Below are 16,139 nucleotides of genomic sequence, written 5' to 3'. Positions count from 1 at the left end.
AAAAGAGGAGCTTGTTTTACACAAGGTGAAAATATGAAGAGATGTGTTGTGATATGATGATTGATGGTAGAAGTATTGACAATTTGATGTCAAAAATGATGGTCACCAAGTTGAAGCTAAAGAGACAAAAACACCTGCGTTCATATCATATTGCTTGGGTGCAAGATGACCACAAGGTCATGGTCAATGAGCAGTGCTTAGTGAAGTTAAAGATTGGAATCTACCAAGATGAGGTACTATGTGATATCATACCTATGGACATATGTTATATGTTGTTGGTTAGGCCATGGTAGTTTGATAGGCATGTTGTACACGATGGGCAAGCAAGTACCTAGAGTCTAACCAAGGATGGAGTGAAACATAAGTTAAAAACACTGAAGGATAAAGAAGAAAAGGTATGTGGTGCTATCAAAATATGTTTTGTTGATGGAAAAGAGTTTCTCAAAGGTATGAAGTGTAAGCATGTGTGTTTTTCTATAATTCCAAAAGATAGTAAAGAAGAGATGGAGGAGGTACTTGCACAAGTTGCAGATATGTTGGGGGAGTTTTCTGATATTGTATCAGATAATGTGCCTAATGGATTGCCCCCAATGAGGAAGATCATTCACCAAATGGATTTGGTTCTAGAAGCCATTTTTCTAAACAAGGCAGGGCACAGAATGACACCAGTAGAAAGTGAAGAGTTAAATAGGAGAGTTCATGAGTTATTGTAGAAGGGGTTGATTCAAGAGAGTCTAAGTCCATGTGTTGTACCAAAAATATTAGCACCAAAGAAGAATGGAGAATGGAGGATGTGCACAGATTCTCATGCTATCAACAAGATCACAATCAAGTACAGAATTCCTTTGTCTGCAAGGATAGATGATATTATGGACTATATGAGAAAAGTTGAGTATTTCACAAAGATAGATCTTAAGAGTGGGTTCCATCAAATTCATATCAGAGAAAGAGATGAATGGAAGACTACTTTCAATAAAAAATAAGGATTGTATGAGTGGTTAGTCATGCCTTTTGGGCTAACCAATGCACCGAGCACTTTCATGCGGCTCATGAATGAGGTGCTAAGGAGTTTCTAGGTAAGTTTGTCATTTTTTACCTAGATGATATATTGATCTTTAGTAAGACATCAGAGGAGAATTTGATTCATATTCGCAAGGTGTTTGATAAGTTGAGGTAAGAAAAGTTGTTGAAAAACCTGAAGAAGGGCAATTTTGTAAAGAAGGAGGTGGTGTACCTAGGATTTGTAGTCTCAGCAGAAGGTCTGACAATGGACCCATAGAAAGTGAAGGCTATCCTTGAATGGCCTACTCCAAGGAGTGTGACAAAGGTAAGATCTTTCCATAGACTAGCTAGTTTTTACATAAATTTCATAAGAGGTTTTAGCAGTATTTGTAGACCCTTGACTGAAACAATGAGAGGGGTAGGAAAGAATTTAAGTGGACTGTAGGAGTATATAAGAGTTTTAACCTATTGAAATAGAAAGTTAATGAGTAGCCTGTTTTACACTTCTAGATTTTAACAAGGTGTTTCAAGTAGACTATGATGCTAGTGGTACTACAATAGGAGCTATTTTGAGCCAAGAAGGTAGACCTATTACTTATTTAGTGAGAAATTGAATGATGCAAAAAAAAAATATTTTGTTTATGATCAACAATTTTATTCTACAGTTCAAGCATTGAAGAAGTGGAGGCATTATCTTCTTCCTAAGGAGTTTGTTTTGTATACTAATCATCAAGCTTTGCAATATTTGAATAGTCAAGGAAAATTAAACCAAAGGCATTTGAAGTGGGTTGAGCTTTTGCGAAGTTATACATTTGTTTTGAAACACAGGAGTGGGAGGTCTAACAGAGTTGCAAATGCTCTTAGTAGAAGAAAACTTTTGATGACAGAAATGCAAATAGAGGTGGTTGGGTTCAAAGAACTCAATACTTTGTATCCAAATGATCCTGATTTTTGTGAAGCATGGAAAGCTTGTATAGAACTTGTCACACTTGACAAGACAAAGTGGTTGGATTTCATGAGCCAAGGTAGTAAGTTGTTCAAAGGAAGTAGTTATGCAATCCTAGAAGTTCAATGAGAGAGAATCTCATGAAGGAGAAGCATAGTGGAGGGTTGGCTAGACATTTTGGTAGAGATAAAACCATAGCTTTGGTTGCTGAGAATTATTACTAGCCACAGTTGTAGCAAGATATGAAGAATTTCGCATAGAGTTGTAGAGTATGTTAGATGGTGAAAGGAGTGAAGCAGAATATAGGATTGCATCAGCCATTACCTGTACCAAAGAAGTTGTGGGAGGATGTCAGCATGGATTTTGTTCTTGGATTATTGAGGACATAGTGCGGGCATGATTCAATTTTTTTGGTGGTTGAAAGGTTTTCAAAGATGGCACATTTTATTCCTTGCAAGAAGACTAGTGATTTTGTTCATGTGGCAAAGTTGTTTTCAGAGAAGTAGTGAGACTACATGATTTGCCAAAGAGTATAGTTTCAGATCAAGATACCAAATTTTTTGGGTATTTCTGGCATATATTATGGAATTTGAAGATAGATTTGAAGTTTAGTTCATCACATCATCCACAGACTGATGGATAGACAGAAGTTGTGAATCATAGTTTGGGAAACCTATTTAGATGCTTGGTTGGAGATAAACCAAAAGGATGGGATATGATTAAATTACCATAGGCAAAATTTTCATATAATAATTCTATCAATAGGAGTACTAGCAAATTATCATTCCATATTATATATGGGAGTAGTCCTAGAAATGCTTTTGAATTGAGGCAATTGGATAAAGGCGAGATAAGTAGTGTTGAAGCAAAAAAATTTGTTAGACATTTGAAGAACATCCATGAGGAGATGAGGAAGCACATTATATATATGAATACATGGTATAAGGATAAGGCAAACATGAAAAGGAGGTATAAGGAATTTTAGATTGGAGATGAAGTCATGGTTCATTTGAGAAAGGAGAAATTTCTAGTGGGTACATATAATAAGCTAAAGATGAAGAAGTTTGGACTATGCAAGATAGTGAAAAGGCATGATTCTAGAAATGCGTATGAAGTGGAGTTGCCTACTAAATTGAATATTTCACTAGTATTTAACTTTTTAGATTTGACAGTGTATTATAAAGGAGGTGATGAAGATGAAGTTAAAAAAGCGTAGTGGAGTATTCCAATAACTAGTTTGGTTACAAAGGAGATTGAGGAGATACTGGACAGTCATGTTGGCAAAAGTACAAGGAACAAAAATTATAAGGAATATCTAGTCAAATAGAAAGGGAGGCTAGTAGAGATTCATCATGGCTAGCAAAGGAGGTTAACCACCTTGGTTTTCCTCTGAACACATGAGACGTGATGGAGTCACTTCTCAAATTACCCTGGGTGTCTGATGCAAGAGCATCCTGGGTGTAAGAGCAATCTTGCATTACCCAAAAATATTTTATTTTCAATCTTTTCTATTTTAATAAGGACTAGTAGATAGGGTGGCTACTATTTATGGGAACTTTTTATTTTTAGTAAGTTTTTCATATGAGCTCGCTATGTTCTCATTTTCTATAGGAAGGTTCATTTTAGAGTTGTAAGCCTACCATAAAAATCTCATTGCTCAAGTGTAAATATCAGAGAAGTTATTACAGATTTTTGATGGAAAAATTTGTAGAAAAATCTTCAGGTTCACTATTGGAAACCTTAGAGTGACCAGATGAGGTCCAAAAACTCAATGGAAGGGCACTTGGGCATTTTGACTTGTAGATTAGGAGCTGACATTTTCAAAAAGTAGTTATAATAGCCAATCAGAGCAATGGTTCATGAGTTATAGCCTTTTGAAGTTGGGCTACCTGAAATATCTAAAATAATTGTCAAAGATGTATTTGGGTGACTCTATATGTATTGTTATGGTCTGTTGGCCCTAGGTATTAAGTTTCAATGTCTAGAACCTTCTTGGGCGACATAAAATTGCCTATTTAAGAAAGGCCCGAACCTTGTCTAGGATGGCTCTAGGTGATAGTTCACAGCTTGTCTTGTAGATTATTGTAATGAAGGTGCCCATGTGGGTTAGCATATTGTACTTGTGAATTTTTTAGGGAGCACCCTTCATCACAACTTGACATCATAATCATTGTCCTTATAACAGTTACTAGTACCTCTATTTATGATAGTCTAAACTAATCATCTAACTTTATGTCCCTCACCTCTAGGATTAGGAACATCTACAAGGTTCCTTTAGACTCTCATGAAGTGCTTTCCATAGCCATACACATCTTTCATTCACCCACCAAAACACTATCCAATCAAACAAACAAAAATGTCTCTTCATTGTCTTATTATGACAATCTTACTGACCTCTACAACTTCCTTGGTCTATCCCTATCCTTGGGCTCCTGATTCTATCAAGGCCTTCAATAGAATGTACATGCTTCCTCCCACACTTCTCACTTCATTCATGACATTACTCTTTTACCATGATGTGGATGCATACCTATCTAAATGCCTTTACTATCAAAACCCTTCTCTATAACTAATCATAGTCACTTTCTTGCATTCAATCCATGTGCCCCAACTTGCTCTTCCTAAGAGAGAGGTTGGAATATGAAGTTGTAACATTTTTTGTGAAAGGTTGAGTGACATTGTGAGGGATTTCTCTCCTTTTTTCATTAATGTGATAATATTGTATCTAGTGTTGTGTATTTTTTGTATAATGGCTCAGATAAATGACATCAACTTTTCTTTTACATTTCTTAATTTCCAAGTTGGATGTTATGGATAGGAAAAATAATGCTTTTAATATACTTATAGGAAATGTAATAACTCTTTGTCTCGGGTATATAGGGGTGGTTTATCAAAGTGAAAAGGTAAAACTGTGATTTAAATCTTTTATGCATGCATTCAATGCAGTGTGGTCTTGTCATGAGTATTTATTATTGGATTGAGTAAAAACATAATGTCTACTATTACTTAGTCTCTGTGAATTTCTCATGTTTTGTATAACCAATATTAGTTTATTTTATATAAAGAACAACTACTCTTGTCATATCATTTTTCTCTAGTCTTTTTTGAATTTTTATAAATAATTAAATATAATATTGTGGATTTTACTCTAGTGTTTCTAAATAGGAAATTTTCAAGGATTCAAATTGACTTGAATTAGTGAAGAATTTAAAGATAATTGAAATGAGTGTGTCTTCTTTTTTTCATCTCAAGTTGGAAATTTGGTAGTTTCTAAGGACTAGTGCTCATACTGATGCCAAAAGTACTAGTGTTTCCCCAAAACTCTTAAAATTTTAATAGTCAAAACACCCCCATCATATGCCTACAATATTTAATATTTTATGAATCAAAATTTTTATACGAGTGTCTTCCATGCATCTAAGATGAATGATCAATGACATAATTGTTTGACTAACATGGATATTTTGATTGTTGTGCTAATCAAATTCTAAAGCATGAGTCTTGTATGGAAATGTTTCACTTCAATGTGTACTTAATTTTTGCTTGAACAAAAAAATTGATGCTACCTTCAACCTAAGCTTGGGTGTAATCTCATTGAAAGGGGGATAATTTTATTTATATTTTAGGACAATTCATCTCATCGATTTCACCTAGTTCTAGCAACTTTAGATCTCTTTTCCCATGGATTGTGGCTTCAAGTAATCTTCTTCTTTTCATTAATAAAATTTTGGAATAACTACATAATACTTAACTATTTATCTAACCCAATGAAAAATTATGAAAAGAAGGGCCTCAATCACTAGGAAAAGGAAGAAAATTTACCTGAAAAAACATGTCCTTAAACTCTATGAAGTTCGAGATTGCAAGAGAAATAATAAATTTAAAGTTCAAGGACCTCCTAAACAATGCTAGGAATAACCTGCTTGATAACTTCACATCAATAAAATGGATGTTTCATCAGATTCTTGGTCTGAAGGACACAATGTCCATGGTTGAAGAGAAGGTTGGTGATAACAAGGTTCAAGATGGATACAAAAAGGACAATCCCCCCACTAGGTCCCTGATAAACTTGGCCACATTCTACAAGCTAGAAGCCCAGGTGATGGAGCTAGAAAAATAAGTCATTAGTACTTAGAGTACACTCTGGAGTATAGCTCAACAGAGCTATAATATTGTCAAAGCCTCCAATGAACACAGCAAGATTTTGATTAATAAGATGGAGAGAAGCCCAAGGGAGAATGTCATTATCATTGTCACTGAGGATGTTGGGATGACTACTAACAACAAAGGAGGAATGGTTAGGAGAACTAGAGTTACCACTAAGAAGATGATGGTTGGAGCTTCATCGAAGATCAAAATAATCAAAGCTGTCATGGAGAAGATGGATGTGTTGTAGCAACTAGAAATAGAAATGATTAAAAGAATGGGTTAATGCACTACTACCCTTTGGCTTTTTATATGTGATTTCCTAGTTTGTTGGCTTTTTGTGTCATCTTTCATTTGATGGCCTTTCGTTGTTGGCTCTATTGTTTGTAGGCTGTAATTTCTTGGTTTTTAATGTCTAATCTTTAGATTTTTTTGCATAGGGTTTCAAGTCCCATTCAAAACTTTTTTTCTTAATTAAAATCTATTAATCTAACCTACATATCATTTAGTCAATATACAATTCTAATAGCTTTAATAAATATTGATGTACCTATCTATGTTGTTCAAATATTCATAATATATGTGATAGAGATCATTTCTTTATACTTGATTAATGTAGTTGTAGATTTTTGTAAAGATATGAATTCATGGAAGAGGAATATGTCTTTTGGTATCAAGGTTTTATAACCTTTTGAACTTGACTTTGTATTTTTTTAAACTTTAAGGTGTGTATTTCCAACAGAAATGCCTAATAGAATAAATAAGAAAGGGAATTACTTATATTGAACTTATAAATAAAATTATGACCCTTGAACCAATATCTCCAAGTACTTGTAGGCACCTAAAAGATACTAGAATTAGGGATTCTTGACATAAACCATGTAGATTTGGATGTTTATTCCATTATTATGAACAAATAATGTAAATGGTAGCCTAGATATTAATAGAAGCTTGTATCCTAAATTCCTACATGTGTTTGTAACAAGGTATACATATCTCTATAGGAAAAAAAAATGGCTTAAAGTATAAGAATCTAATGTATTAGAATCTTGAGCTATAGGTGTTGATATGAAAGCAAGTGAGTTTTAGCTTAATGTTAGTTATGGTCCTAATTTTATGTCATCAATGGTGTTTATGAAAGTTTTTGGACTAAATAAAAAGCATCAAGGATCATGGATGTTAAAGAAGTCAAAGATGAAAGGTTGCAGCTAATTGAAGGTGGGTGTGAAATAAGGATTGCAATAGGTGTATCTAATATAAGAACCTCATTGGAAAATATGGAATTTGAGTGGCCAAAATAAAACATCATTATTCTAATTTTTTTTAATACTAAGAGATGTTTGAGAAAAAAAAATTGTGTCATAGGATAGACCAAAGAAGGACCTAGACACATTTGAAATCATTTTCATTATCAATGCTCATTGGTAAGACACTAATAAATCTTGTAGTTTGGGTCTACAACAATGTTTAATTCTTAATGAGATAAACATAAAGGTGGAGGGGGCTTGTAGGTTCTATCCAAAACCAAGAGAGAAATTGTGTGGCTAGTTTTTTTGACACATTATCCCTCTTTTTCATAAAAATAATTAGATTATAGTGAAGTATTAGGTTTTGAATTGAGTTCTCTATAAGGTTAGGTGGTTGGAGTATATGTGAAAGATAGCAGCTCAATGGTCTTAAAGTATTGCATCTATCACAATTGGATTACTAATCTCCACAAGATAAGGCTATGAATAAGAGATTTTTTTGTTAACAAATATAGTGCTTCACTTTATTTGGTTTTTGCTTGTTGTTGCAACAACATAAATTTTTAATAAGAACTTTGCATCATTTTACAGAACTAGTTATTTCCCTCTAATAGTTGAAGTAGTATATATTTGTATTATAAACCTCGAATGGTAATACTATTAGATTCTTTCATTTAAATATATTTCATTTCATAACTCGGATAATTTACCACCAATAATTATATATAATTTTATAGTAAACTCATTTTGGCATAAACAAGTTGGCAACATTGACCATTTCTGTTTGAATCAATACTAGATATTTTGCTAATGTATTTGCATTGTAATATTGTGCAATACACAAAAGAGGTGTCAACAATGAAAAAAATTCTTATTATCAAAAACCATATTATCTTAGCTATTAGAAACTTGGTAGGAATTGAAATTGTAATATTGTAGTTGTACTTGCCATCTAGGAGGCATCCACATGGATTAATACATGTTCAAGTAACTATTGGATGATATCAAATCTACAAGAGCACTTTGGCATTCAAAATAAATAGTTCTGATTGTATTTAATTAAGTAATCATTGTAGTGTTCTATTGTAGTACATTTCAAACCTTTGGGTTAGATATTAATTATGTATCACTTTGTTGATGATCTATGTTAATATCCTTAGTTTTAGAATAGATTATTTTTGCACGTGGATTTAATCACAATATTCTTGTTGTCAAATTGCATATCAAACAATTTGTGAATGCTATATCCATTTTTTATGAATTTGGGTGGTTTGATATTATAAAGTACATATTTTAGGTATGTTCTAAATGTGGCATTTCCTTTGTGACTTCAACTATATGCCAATTTGTAATAGATCTTGCAATTTATTACTTTCTTAATTATTTTCTCTTGTGAAGAGAACAATTACTATGGACTCATTTATAAGGTTGAATAGGTTTCTTACGTTTTACTTGCTAAATAACTTGGGATTGTGCAAATATTTAAGCACTTGCTAAACCAGAAGATTGAATCATGTTGATGGGGGGTCACTAATATAAGAAAAAAAGGTAAGAAAATGTCTTCAACCTTAAATGTATGCCTAACACTTTACCATGTGATTCTCGTGTTGTTAGTGTAGATAAGAAAGATGGTTTATGGAGAATGTGTATTGATTATCGGGTCTTGTAACACATAGCCTCTAGGAATCAGTTTAGCATTATAGATATTAAGATAGTGGTAGGAGGCAAAGAACCCTTCTTTCTAAGATTTTTCTTAGAGAAATCTCGTTGTCGATTTGTTCACAAAAAAAAAAATGTGCAGCAGAGGTATGTATAATGTGGACTTGATTATGGACATTCTATAAATATAATCATTATATCATAGATCAATAGTGGTATTTCTCAAGTGATTTTGCTTTGTCGACACATACATGGTACTTTTGAGGAAGAAATTATCTGATTTAATTGAAACCTTAATCCATAAACATGGATGATAGGAGGAAATAATAATAATAATTTTCAACTCATGTTTGCATGTCTATTAGAGATGTCTATAGGTTTTCTAAGTTATAGATTGTGGTGGATGTTGGAATTCTGACTCTTATAGGCAAGTATAATGCGCTAAGAAAGAAAGAAAATCAAAACTGCTTAAAGACCAAAAGACTTCTAATCAAAATAGATAAGAACTCCCCAACTGGAAAACTACCAAGGAGTTCCAACCACCAATAATTTTTGAAATTTCCTTAAAATAGATAGCCTTCGCCTATATATAAGAGTTTATCAGAGAAGGTATATGCAAAAGTAATAAGAACACAAAAAAATTCAAAGAATCGTTGGGGGATGACCAACCACAAATTCACTAGTGATATAAAGATCTTACAACATCATATAAATAGAACATTTGGGGAAAGGTCTAGCTCCCAACAATGCTTTGAAAAATCTGCATTATCATCACCTATGCATATACCTTCTCTAAAAAACTCTTATATGCATAGTGTTACCCATGAATGGTCCACATTTATTTCTTTTACACGATCATGGTATTTTAAAGCCATTTTCAAAAGATGATCTCCTATCAATGTCCCATTGTGAACATTAACTAGTTTGGTGTTCTTTTTTTTCAAGTCTTTTGGTCAAACAAATCTCCAAACTTGAAACTTGAACACTTTGTTCAAGGTTCAAGGTTCAAGATTCATAAGTTCATCTGTTTTCTTTGGTCAAGTCAGGAAAGTCATTCATCCCAAGGATACTTTTGCTCATCGTTGAAGTTGAACATGAACATTGAATACTTTGTTCAAGGTTCAAAGTTCACGAGTTCACCTTCGTGTCTAGTCTTTGTTGTCAAAGAGCATACTTTCCAATATATCTTGACTTTTGAACTTGAACATTGAACTATTTTGTAGTTCAACTATTCATGTTCACTTGGTGAGAAAGACTGATGCATTCGGTACTACATGTTCAGACTGGCAGCTCAACAAAAGCATAACTTTTACCAAGATCTACATAAAGATATGTATTAATTGGGGAGATAAAGCTAATGATGGCAAGGCATATCATGGCATGTGTAGAACTTGAGTGAGATTTTAATGATTGAAAATACTTGTCTCATCACCAGTCTTATCAGCTATTCACATGTTTTAAGTCCAGGTTTTATGTTTTAAAAGAAAGCTACCTCGTTTTCATTCCTTTTCCATTGTTGTTTTTAGTAAAGATTGTTTTAGCCTCATCTGGAAATAAACGGCAATAGCTTAAGCATTATGTTTCAGAAAGCTTGCATGCAATCAGCACGGTGAGTCTCTAGCCCTTCATTTTTTAGGTGTCATTTCTTTCTTGCATTATCTTAAGGTTGTGCATTCAAGTTCTATTTTGTTTTGTTCTTGTTAACTTTCCTACCATAGTTGTTGTAGTCCACCCTAAGTTGCCTGATAAGGTTAAGGAGTCTATTATAAGTAGTATCATGCCTAACATTGAAGATATATTCATTGTGAAAGAATATATGGGTAAATTGTTGGCTAGATTTGCAAACCCAAAACCTAGTTCCATATCTCAGAAAGTCTCATGTAGCAGTGTGTGGCAGGCGTCTGCTTTCCCCGAAGCTTTCCCCTATCCTAAATTAGTCCTAGCATGCAAAGATAGGTATCATGCACCCAAAAAGTGTATTTGTGCCTTTAATGGTGAAGTCTCAGTGTATGTTAGCCGAGTTTCCATCATGGGTGCACTAAGGATCCCTCCACATGTAGTCTATGAGGACTAGAATATTAGTTCTTTCTACATACAATTCTCCATGGATGTGACTGAATTTAATAATACCATTGCAAAAGGTTGGCTTTTCAAATCTAAGAGAGGGGGTTCTTGCCTTCCACGTCCACTAGAGAACACATGATCCTTGAGATTAAGGATGTTATTGTGCTACTAAATAGAGTGAAAGGGGACCCACATGCTTTTCATTGGGATATTAGGATGTACTTTTTCATCCAGACAATCTTGGGAGAAGTTAAATTCATCAATTGGGTGGATATCATAGCTACTAGGTTGCAAGAAGAACTTTCTCAAGCTTCTAGAAGTTTTGGTTTTTATATGAACTCCTATTTGTTTTATATCCTAGCTAGTGGCAGAGAATGGAAGGGTTTACCACACTCAGACTGGAATCCAAGCATGCCTATTTATAAGTACTATCCTCTCTTGAAGAAGAATAAAAATCCTGAGGGTTTCAAAATAGTTCAAGACACTTTCCTAGCTAAATTAGTGTTTGAATTGCAAGGGAAAGAGAACATGAGGTTGATAGAGAAAGCCACTCAATTGATTGATATTTATAGTAGTTTCTTTACTCAATTCCCCAAGTTCACCTACCTAAAGATCGAAGGATATGAAAGCCTTTTAGGTTACCTCATCACTGCCTACATCATTTTGTGTTGATCAAGATATGTCGACAATTGGCAGAGGTTGAAAAGAATTGTAAAACTCAAAAAGGTTCTGGTTACACCTTCCTTGTTGAACTTGGGCATTACAAATGCAAGTCAATCCAAGATGCCCTTAAGCTTAAAGCTAAGATAAAATTGATGAACCTATTAACTTATTCTATTAGACCTAAATTTAACAATCAAGAGTTAGCCCTAAGGTACTCTGAGCTAGGTTCCTCTGCTCTCCATGTTCTCCATTTAGAAAAATTTTGGACTAACTATCAAGATGATTTTGAGGTTAGGAAGAGGCTATGGTCTAGGTTGTCACTATCACAAATCAAATATTTTAATCTCCCGCTAGATAACTCTGGGGTAATAGAAAAAGATGATGAAGAAGTTGTTGACCCAGCTTACATTGAGCAAGTGGAAGCTTACCCATTGTTAGAAATTGATTGGACAATTCCAGAGGTAGATGACCTACATATAAGAACCCTACCTATCCTAACTAGAACAAAAAAAATGGCTCATAAATAAGAAACGTTCAAAACCAGTGGCTCCTAGTGTTCAAAAGGTTCATGCTAGTTCCAGTTCACCCTTATTTGTTCTTGGTACTAATGAAGTTGTTCCTTCTCCCACTATAGGAAAGCTAAAGTCAAGAGTTGAACCTGAACACTTTGTTCAAGTTTTAGTTCATCTTCCTCCTTTTGTCAAGTAGACTCATTCCTGTAGCAAGAAGAAGAAAGAGCAAACAAGTAGCTTGAAGAAGACTTGTGATAAATCAATAACAATTGATCTTGACTTAAGGGAAGAAACTTCTATTGAAGCCCTGATTGGTGTGATGGAGCAAGGGAATAAACAAGTAATAGAAGGGGCTACCACTTTAAGTACAATGGCACTTAGTTCATCTCTTGTGCTTCAAACCTCTCCTCCTAAAGAGAATCTATTTGTCCCTAATTGGTTTGAATTATCAATGAGTGAGAAAAGGAGCATAGTGATGGAAACTCTCCCAATGGGTGATATGGTAAAAAAATGTCTTGGGAAGACTCCTAAATCTAAAAAGGAAAATATTGAAATTATGTTCAATATTGATGAGAATACAGGGCAGTGGATAGCAGAAGTGATGAAGCCAATGGCTGAGAAAGGAATAGATGAAATACAACCCCAAGATTATATCGCTGAGAAATCCATCATTGGCCCTACCTCTAGGGAAACAAATATAAATATATGGAGTGTGGGTAACTCCAAGATTTCCCAGCACATATGGAAAGATCAGAGGGATAAGTAGGAGCTAAAGCAATCACTATGAAAAATGGTCAAATACATTCACAAAATTTAGAGCCCAAATGAAGAAGCTCTTCCTGTTTTCATTTCTATCATCGATGTTGAATCTCTCCTAAATAAGAGTTTTATTGAAAAGGTCAAAAAGGATCATTCCATTTCCCAAGCTTATGGTGAGTGGTTGAATGCAATTCATGCCCAAGTGACTAGTTATCTCTCACTTTACAAATACAAATGCAAGAGCTGATAAATTTATGACTACCCTAGAATCAAAGATGAATGCATGGGAATCTAAAAAGATTAAATGGGATGAGTATGTCATTGACAATTTAGAGGTTCAAGAATACAACATAGATAGATTCTTGAATGAAAATTCATAATCCTAGTTCGATGTTTATTTTCTTTTCATCACCAGAGCTAACCTGGAATGGAGGAACATAGTGATTGAATAGGAATTCAAAAAATTCTTTGAGTTGCTAAAAGAAGTGGGATGTCTAAAATAAATCTTGGCGGTTGATATTAAATGCATTGATATCAAGACTATGGGGAATGAAGATCGAAATGAAAAATCCTCGAAGGAAGTGGAAAGAGTATTTTTCTCCAAGATAAAATTGTTGAAGGAAACAAGTGGAGTCTCAATTAAGGATTTAACCATTATCGACAGAGCAAACTCCATGATGATCATCTACACCGAGCACTTGGATGTATAGGACCAAAAGCTTGATCATATTTGTAGGATTATGAAGATGTGGAAGCTTCACTTAGAGCAGTTAGGCATCCCACAATAGTAGGAGTTGGTTGGTTTTGTCGTAGTGCATAGAGTCTCGAAAGAAAATGGTGAAAATTTCTCTAACTCCTAAGGCCCTCATGCCAATGTCAATGATATAGCTGGAGCTTAGGGAATTATCAAAGAGCCACCTGCATCATTTCCCTATTTTTGGTTAACTTTTCTTTAGGACTCATTCTGTTTAAAATGTTTGGAATTTCTTATGGAGTTACTTTTTGGAAATGAATTTGAAAAGACCTATGTGGCTATATATGTAATGTTTTGATCGATCTAAGGGGTTGGCTCTCTAGACTCAATATTTTTCTATTTGCTAGTAAGTTTAGTTGTTTCCTTTTTGTTGAATGAACAATAAAGTTAATGATAATAGAATTGATCGTACATGGTTATTTTTCTGTTTGATAATCATGTGGTTGTTTTGTTGGCTAATGGAATTTGTGTGAAATTCATTTCTACATAGATGATGTTTCATTAACTATGCTAAGGTTATATTTTCTTTTGTTTGGTTTGGTGAGCTTGATTACAAATCCAAAATTTTTAAGCTATGTGTCGTATGGCATGTATTGAACGTTAATTTCTCAATCTGTAACATTCTTTTATGGTTGTGAAAGGATGTAAATTCATTTTCCTTAAGTTCTTTTAGGTCAAAAGAATGACTATCATAATCCATTTACAATAAGAATTGTATTGACAAATTATTGTAGAAGCGAGCTCTGCCTTTGAAACATAGAGATTTTGTGCAAGTTATCAAGTTTCCTTTGTGGTGAAAGTTGTTTTTCTTGTTGATATAAACTCAAATAACTAGGAGGAAGACTATTCACTAACACATAGGTGAAGAGTGTATATGCTAAGCATATTCAAAAAATTATTGTTGGTCAGAACTCCTTGGTGGTTTTCTAATAAGGGAGTTCATAGTTGTTTAGATTAGTAGTCTTCTAGTTTATTAGTTTGTTTTGATTTTCTTTCTTTATGGAGGCATTCCCTCACCTGTAGGAGTCAAAATATTGGCATCCCCAACTATCTATAACTGAAAACCTATTGACCTTTGACAAAAATGCAAACATATGTTGGAAATTGTGTTTTTTAAACTCCACCTCTTGTACATACATATGGATTATGTTTTAATTTCCCCTGACTTGCTTCCTCAAAAGTACCATCCATGGGTCATCATATTTTCGATGGCCCAAAAATAATTTCTAATAGTGGTTCCAACAAGGATGTCATACTTGCAACAACGTCCTCATTAATTAGTTCAACTAAATGCCATCAGAATTATGATGGCCTATTGACAAGGCATCCTCATTGATAAATTCAACTTCATGTTGTCAACATTGTGAGGACATTGTTGTCAAGTTTTTGATGGCCACCTATTTGTACAACTACCTTTAATACTTTCTTTTCCTAATTTTATTACAATGGTGCAAAGCATTGGAATTCTGGCAACCTATCATTTATGAAAACTAGATAGACACATCAAAATTTTGACAGTTGCACTTCCCATCATAATTTATGATGTTGGTTTATCGATGGCTCTGTTGGTCAATTTTTTGACAACTTTCCATCAAACTAGTGACGAATGACCATCGAAAATTGGTGCCAAATGTGGTAGTGATATTTCATCATCTTCACACATTAGGAATCCAATACCAAAGGTTATAACCCTATAAGGGGTATCATGCTTGTACCCTATCTTACTTGGTGGTTCTTATCAGATCTACTTTATAAGAAAGGACCCCCCTTAATTCCCCCATTATCACACCACAAATATTTGGTAAGTTATTTATGTTAGCATTTCTTGTCATTTCTTATGATGCTAGATTCAAGATACTCTCAACTTGGAGCATAATTGATATAATTTTTTAGTAATGTACATAATCCATGTAGAGAGGACTCATGTTTATGATGACAATCATAGTATAATTAACACAAACAATTACAAAAAAATGACCAATGTCTATAATTCCTTGATTTCTTAAGATATTCTAGCTTAGAGTAGTACCTAAAAGGAAAATATTATGTTTCTATAGGTTATTCAAAGCTTCTTAGATAAATTTTTGGAGATATTGAGGTTCCATGGTAGAAGCAGTTCTAGATTAAAGTTTCTTGGCAAAAATGAAACTTTTTCCTGTGGTTGACTACTCATAGTTGATGTCTTACTTGTGATAACTTATGCAAGAAGGAATCCCAGGGTCCCTTGATCACATGCTAGGTCACTCAGATGTGGAATCTATCTCACTTTTTTTCTTTAAGTATTTCTTTGCTAAGGATCTGGCACTTATTGTGTACAATCTAGGGTCAATCATGTTGGCATGTTTCTTCTTTGGCTAAGTGTTGGGCCCATTGGAGAGACCCCATAT

The sequence above is a fragment of the Cupressus sempervirens genome, chromosome 6 (assembly GCF_028749045.1).
Source record: "Cupressus sempervirens isolate cs-2001-9-10 chromosome 6, ASM2874904v1, whole genome shotgun sequence".
NCBI lineage: Eukaryota > Viridiplantae > Streptophyta > Pinopsida > Cupressales > Cupressaceae > Cupressus > Cupressus sempervirens.
Note: the sequence above shows the minus strand (reverse complement) of the source record.